We start from the raw sequence: 8,146 nt of genomic DNA on the forward strand, positions 1-8,146 counted from the left end.
TTGGCTTCTATATCACTAGGAATTGTTCCTGATGGTTGATTCAATAAGGCGTTAGCAATATGCCCTATTTGGTTCTCTAGAGTCTTGATAAAAACAACCTGGCTTTGGCATATAAGAGCCTGGTTTTTGCACATAAGTCGCAACTCCTCCAATTCAGATTTTTTATTCGAAGATATACCTGCACCTCCATGAGTTTATTATTGAAGTTGGAGTTGTTGTCTTGGTGCATATTGCGGTTGTTGAAAACCAGGAGGGTTGAATTGCCTTGCTGCATACTGCTGATAAGGTTGTTGCATCACATTCTGATTGTTGCTCCAGCTGAAGTTAGGATGATTCCAGTTGTCAGGATGATAAGTGTCTAGAACTGGTTGCTGCAATCTCTGAAAGTTGCTCACAAACTAAGCTTATTCACTAGATATAGCGCATTACTCAGTCACATGCGAACCTGCACACAACTCACAAATACTGGTTATCTGATTAACACCATAGTTAGCCAGAGAATCGATCTTCATAGACAACCCTTTAGTTGAGCAGTGATAGCCGTAGCTGTATCCACTTCAAGAACTCCTGCTACCTCGCCCTATGGCAATCTCTGGGTTGGATACTGATATTCATTAGTAGCCATCAGTTCAATTAGATTATAAGCTTCCTCATAACTCTTTGCCCATAATGCTCCACTTGATGCTGCATCGAGTATGGGTCTTGACTGTGCTCCCAAACCGTTATAGAAACAATTGATGATCATCCAATCAGGCATTCCATGATGAGGACACTTCCCAAGCATCTCCTTGTAGCGCTCCCAAGTCTCACACAAAGATTCTCCCGATTGCTGCGCAAATTGAGCAAGAGCATTCCTGATTGCAGCTGTCTTTAGCATAGGGATGAATTTAGTAAGAAACTTCTGAGCAAGATCTTCCCAAGTAGTAATAGAGTCTGGAGGTAGAGAATGCAACCATCACTTAGCTTTATCCCTCAGAGAGAATGGGAAAAGCCTCATCTTAACAGCATCTTCAACATTGTTGAACTTGAAGGTGTCACAGATCTCGATGAAATCCCTAATATGCATATTAGGATCTTCCGCTGGAGAACCCTGTTAGATATATTTGATAATGTCATGGCTAATATAATTTATGTTTAGATTTCAGATCTTATTTAACAAGATAAATCAGCACTTAACCGTTGATCAGTACTTATACTGGAAGTCAGGACTTAAGGATATCAGTACTTATATTATCAGGAGATAATCATCAGAAGTTAGATATCAAAAATTAAGTACTGAAGGACGATCAGATAAGGACAATAGCTGATTAAAGGAAAGAAGATCGAGATAAACATAAAAAGAGATATGCATGAAGAAGGAGTTCCGTGAAGAATGGAATACTTGGATGAAAAGATATCTGATTGATATATTTTAGGAAGCAGAATTATATTCCATATCAATTAGCGATTATCTTGTAACTGTGTAGTATATAAACACAGACATAGGGTTTACACTATAAGTGTTATCATATTCGAGAAGATTATTCATTGTAACCCTAGCAGCTCTCATGATATTTGTTCATCACTGAGAGGTAACAGTTCCATACTGTAACAGAGTTTATTGTTTCAATAAAGTTTGTTTTCTGTTACTTAATATATTAAATATCGATTTGATTGTATTAAACAATGTATTCACCCCCCTCTACAGTGTGTGTGACCTAACAAGTGGTATCAGAGCTTATCTGTTAACACACATACAGTTAAAGATCCAAACACAATCATGTCGGCCACGGAAACTCCAACTAAGCCTACCAAAACTGAGGAACCACCAAAGACACAAATTCAGAGTCGGTATGAGACCATCAGAGTTCCCATACTGAGACCATCTGAATATCCCATATGGAAGGTAAGGATGACCATGTTCCTGGAAGCAACAGATCCAGAATACCTTGATAGAATCAAGGAAGGGCCTCACAAACCAACCAAGCTCGCTGTTGCAGTTGCAGGTGAAGCAGCAAAGACCGTACCAAAGGAGAAGAGTGATTATACTGCTGAAGATATAGCATCAATTGCTAAGGATGCTAAGGTACGACACTTACTGCATAGTGCCATTGATAATGTAATGTCAAACAGGGTAATCAACTGCAAGACTGCTAAGGAGATATGGGATGCTCTGGAAACAAGGTGTCAGGGAACTGACACAATTAAGAAGAACAGGAAGACAATACTCACTCAAGAGTATGAACATTTTGACTCAAGGACTAATGAGTCATTGAATGATTTATATGATAGATTTGTCAAACTTTTGAATGATTTGTCATTGGTTGATAAAGAGTATGATCTTGAAGATTCAAACCTTAAATTCCTGTTAGCTCTTCAAGAATGCTGGGATTTGAAGGCAACGACAATAAGAGACAACTACAATCTTGATGAAACAACTCTTGATGAAATCTATGGAATGCTCAAGACTCGTGAGCTTGAGATGGAACAAAAAAGCAAGAGGAAAGGAGGAAAGTCAAGGACAGTTGCTCTTAAGGCTGAAGAAAAATCCCCCAAAGCAGCTTCCTCAAGGAAAGACAAGGGTAAAGCTCTTGTCATAAAGTCTGAAACTGAGTCATCAAGTTCTGAAAGTGATGATGACTCAGATTCTGAAAGCTTGCCTGAGACTGATGCTGATGAGGAGATGATGAAGCTGTGTGCTCTTATGGTGAAAGGAATCACAAAGATTGTATACAGGAAGTTAGGAAGGGAAAGAAATTTTCCAGAAAAGGCATAAGTTCTGATAAGAAGAATTTTAGAAGATCTGAAGGCAGAGGAGGAAAGTCTGACAGGGGAGATTATACCAATGTTAAATGCTATAACTGTGGTGAGAAAGGCTACATATCTCCTGATTGCAAGAAGGCAAAGGGTGACAAAGGCAAGGCTCTTGTCACAAAGCAGAAAAACTGGACAGACACCTCAGACTCTGAAAGTGAGGAGAACTATGCATTGATGGCCAATGCTGATAAAGAAAGTGCTGATAGCAGTTCTGAAGCTGCTGAAACAAAGGTACCTCAGACTACTTATGCTTTTCATACTGATGATATTAATGAGTTGAGAAGATATCTTAAAACCATGTTTGTGAGTTATAGAGATCAAACTTTAACATGTGAAAGATTAACTTCTGAAAATCTTGCTTTTAAGAAAAGAAATGATTTCTTAGAAAAAGAGTTAGTCATGTTCCATCAAACTCAGAAGGATATAGATGATGCTTTTTATGTTAGGGATGAAGTGCTAAAAATGAGTGAATCTCTAAAAACTGAGTTTAAAAAGGAAAAAGAGATTATCAGGACTTGGACTAACTCTGGCAAAACAACTTAAAATTTGCTAAGTAGTGGAAACTGGAAAGAAGGCTTAGGTTATGGAGAAGATAAGAATGATAAAGGAACTGAAGAAATTAAGCCTGTTGTTAAGCAAAAGCCAAAGTTAAAACCTGTTAAGTTTGTAACTGTAAAGTCTGAAAATGAGAAATCAGAAGTTAAAGAGGAATCAACTTCTGACAAACTAAAACATGAAAAGACAGCTGAAGTGAACATAGGCTTAATGACAAAGAAGCAGCTTAAGCATAAGCTGAAAGATGTTAAGAATGCAAACAAGGTAAAATCACCTAGGAAAAATAGGAATGGAAAGGAAGGTGTGAATAAAAGCAATGATTATAAACCTGTTCCTGATGCTCCTAGGAAAACATGTCATAACTGTGGAAGTTCTAACCATCTGGCTTCTTTTTGCAGGAAGAATAAGAATATTAACTCCTTACCTTCAAAATCAGGAGTTAAAAGTCAGTCTGTTAGATACAAACCACAAAATCCTTATTTTCATTGTGCTAGTTTATGGCATTCCATTAATACTTGTAAGGAATATCATAGTTTGTACTATGATTATTATCAAATAAAACCTTCTTTGAAGAAAGTTTCCATTGTTCCTTCTAGTGTAAATTCTGATTCAAAGTCTGATAGTGTAAGTTCTGATAAGAAAAATGTTAACATAAACTCTGATGCTTAATCCGCTGCAAATGTTAACAAACTTAATAAGGCCAAAGGATCCAAGCAAGTCTGGGTCCTTAAAACTAATAATTAGTGGTCTTTGTGATTGCAGGGCAACAGGAAAAATATTCTAGTTCTGGACAGTGGATGTTCAGGACATATGACTGGAAATAAGGCCCTGCTATCAGACTTTGTGGAGAAAGCTGGCCCAAGTGTTTCTTATGGAGATGACAACATTGGAAAAACATTGGGATATGGCAATATCAATCTTGGAAATGTCATAATTAAAGAAGTAGCTCTAGTCTCAGGACTTAAACACAATCTGCTGAGTATAAGTCAAATCTGTGACAGAGGTTATCATGTTGATTTCTTTGAAGAACACTGTAAAATTGTAAGTAAATCTAAAGGCAAAGTTGTTCTGAAAGGATACAGGCGTGGTAACATTTATGAAGCTAAGCTTTCAACAAGTACTGATGGTTCTGCAATTTGTCTGATGAGTAGAACATCAATTGAAGAAAGCTGGAATTGGCACAAGAAACTCTCTCATTTAAATTTCAACAATATAAATGAACTGGTCAAGAAAAATCTTGTGAGAGGACTTCCAAAGTCAGTATTTGCTCCTGATGGCCTTTGTGATTCATGTCAGAAAGCCAAACAAAGAAAATCTTCTTTTAGGAGCAAGACTGAATCATCAATTCTTGATCCTTATCATCTACTACATGTTGATCTATTTGGTCCAGTGAATGTCATGTCTATTGCAAAGAAGAAAAATGCATTGGTCATAGTGGATGAGTTCACCAGATACACATGGGTGTATTTCTTGCACACAAAAAGTGAAACTGCATCTATCTTGATTGATCATGTCAAACATTTGGATAAATTGGTCAAAGATTCTGTGAAAATTTTAAGGAGTGATAATGGCACTGAGTTCAAGAATTTGATAATGGAAGAGTTCTGCAACAACCATGGAATAAAGCAAGAATTTTCTTCTCCTGGAACTCCTCAGCAAAATGGAGTTGTTGAAGGGAAGAATAGAACTCTCATTGAAGCTGCACGTACAATGCTTGAAGAAGCAAAGCTTCCAACCTATTTCTGGGCTGAAGCTGTGCAGACTGCTTATTTTACTCAAAATGCAACACTCATTAACAAGCATGGAAAAACACCATATGAGATGGTGAAGAAAAAGAAGCCAAATCTGAAATACTTTCATGTATTTGGATGCAAGTGTTTTGTTCTCAAGACTCATCCTGAACAGCTATCCAAGTTTGATCTAAAAGCTGATGAAGGAATCTTTGTTGGATATCCACTTTCCACAAAAGCCTTCAGAGTCTATAATTTGAGAACAAAAGTGGTCATGGAATCTATCAATGTCTCTTTTGATGACAAGAAGATTACCGGTCTTGAAGATTTCATTGACCATGATCAGCTGAGATTTGAAAATGAAGACTCAAATTCTGATACTGAAAATCCTGACAGTCTAAGTCCTGATACTGTAAACTCTAATGGATTAAACTCTGATGTTATTGAAACTGTGGTGACTACGTCAAAGGAAGATGCACCTATACAGGGGGAGCATACTCAAGATCCTACCACATCTCAAGAAACATCAGAACATACATCTGGCTCTTCAAGTTCTGATTCGTCAAGTTCTGATAAGCCAAGTTCTGATAGTGCTGAAAATTTAAATACTGAAGAATCCAACTCAGAGAGCATAGTTTCAGGGGGAGCATCAAAAAATAAAAATGAAGACAGCATGGATCATGGGGGAGCATCCAGTTCTAGAGAAAACCTTCCATCTGCAAGGAAGTGGACAAAATCACATACACCTGATTTGATAATTGGAAATCCTGATGCAGGTGTCAGAACTAGAACAGGTACTTCAAATGAATGTCTCTACAATTCTTTTCTCTCTCAGACTGAGCCAAAGAAAGTGGAAGAAGCTCTTCAAGATGCTGATTGGGTGCAAGCAATGCAGGAAGAGTTAAATGAATTTGAAAGAAACAAAGTCTGGACCCTAGTGCCAAGACCAAAGAATAGATCTGTTGTTGGTACAAAATGGGTGTTCAGAAATAAAACTGACAGTGATGGCATAATTACAAGGAATAAGGCAAGGCTGGTTGCAAAAGAATATTCTCAACATGAGGGAATTAATTATGATGAAACATTTGCACCAGTTGCTAGGTTAAAAGCCATACGAATATTTTTGGCTTATGCTGCTCACAAAAAGTTTACTGTCTTTAAAATGGATGTGAAAAATGCTTTTCTCAATAGAGAATTGGAGGAGGAGGTATATGTTGAACAACCTCCAGGCTTTGTTGATTCCAAACATCCAGATTATGTCTACAGGCTTGATAAAGCACTTTATGGACTTAAGCAAGCTCCTAGAGCATGGTATGAGACTTTAGCTCAGTTTCTTCTGGAAAGTGGATTCAACAGAGGAACAATAGACAAAACACTGTTCTACCTCAACCCTGGAAAGGACTTACTTCTGGTCCAGATTTATGTTGATGATATCATTTTTGGGTCTACAAATGACAAACTTTGCAAGAAGTTTGCCAAACTAATGCAGTCAAGATATCAGATGAGTATGATGGGGGAACTTAGCTATTTTCTGGGCCTTCAAGTCAAGCAGAATGAAGAAGGCACTTTTATTTGTCAAACCAAGTACACCAAAAACTTGCTGAAGAAATTTGGAATGCAAGATTGTTCAAGTGCATCCACTCCCATGGCCACTGCAACAAAACTGGATAAGGATACTGGTAAATCAGTAGATATTACTGACTACAGAGGTATGATTGGCTCTCTACTCTATCTAACTGCTAGTAGACCTTATATCATGTATGCTACCTGTCTTTGTGCAAGATTTCAAGCAGATCCAAGATAACCTCACTTAACAGCTGTGAAAAGAATCTTTAAGTATCTTAAAGGAACAGCTGATCTGGGATTGTGGTATCCTAGAGAATCAGATTTTAAACTAATAGGTTACTCAGATGCAGATTTTGCAGGTTACAAAATTGACAGGAAAAGCACAAGTGGAAGCTGCCAATTTCTTGGAGGCAGATTGGTTTCTTGGTTCAGCAAGAAATAAAAGTTAATTTCCACATCAACTGCAGAAGCAGAGTATATTGCTGCAGGAAGCTGTTGTGCACAGATTCTTTGGATGAATAATCAGTTACTGGATTATGGGTTAACATATTTCAAAATCCCTATTTACTGTGATAATCAAAGTGCTATTGCTATGACAGGTAATCCAGTTCAACACTCTATGACAAAGCACATCAGCATCAGGTACCACTTCATAAGGGAACATGTGGATGAAGGTACAGTGGAATTGCACTTTGTTCCAACAGATCAACAACTAGCAGATATCTTCACAAAACCACTGTGTGAAGCCACTTTTACAAGATTGGTAAATGAACTTGGAATGATTTCAGGTTCTTTCTCTAAATTTGCTTAGTCTTGTTCTGTATTATCAGACTTTATGATCAGTATTTACAGAATTTAATCTCTTTGTGTATTCTGTGATTAATTGACAAATGTTTTTAAGTACTGACTGCTATCTGATATATGTTTCTAAACTCTGATAAGTGATATATCTGTCTAAGTAACCATTCAATCCTATGAGGATAACTGTGCTAGATACTGACTTACTAGTCTTCAATAAACAAATGATCCCATGTAAGAAGTAATTATTTCTGTGGAAATCTTATGACACTAGCAAATTCTGATAATTGAGCTTAGTTGAGTTTACTTTGTTTATCTTATTACTAAGTCACAAATTAGAATAATGCTACTCATCTGTTAAGTTCTGATACTAGTAAAACTTCTGAATATACTAAGTGCTGATAAACCTCACTTATAAAAAGAAAAATCAAAAGGATCAAAGAATAAGATCAGGTACTCCTTTGAGATCTAGAGTAAAAATGTGGAAGGGAAGACCCAAGTGCATTGATGGTATTAAGTAAATATGCATTAGAAAAGCAAAATATTTTCTTGGTGACTTTTCACACTCTATGATTACTGGAGAAATACTCTGATAATAGCATAAATTCTGATAAGCAGTCGTGACTCACTTACACTGAGGAGCCACTATAAAATAGAATTTAAAAAGATGCATAAAATTAGCACAAAACAGTTGAGGTGGA

General features: G+C 36.9%; 1 non-coding gene across 1 annotated transcript; it reads left to right on the top strand.

Annotated features, from left to right (window-relative positions):
- Positions 1 to 755: 755 nt before the first annotated feature.
- Positions 756 to 862, top strand: LOC141681086 (small nucleolar RNA R71). The gene has a single exon (XR_012558529.1). It is a non-coding gene; the product is annotated as a small nucleolar RNA R71 (small nucleolar RNA).
- Positions 863 to 8,146: the final 7,284 nt, after the last annotated feature.

The sequence above is a fragment of the Apium graveolens genome, chromosome 8, assembly GCF_009905375.1.
Source record: "Apium graveolens cultivar Ventura chromosome 8, ASM990537v1, whole genome shotgun sequence".
Taxonomy (NCBI): domain Eukaryota; kingdom Viridiplantae; phylum Streptophyta; class Magnoliopsida; order Apiales; family Apiaceae; genus Apium; species Apium graveolens.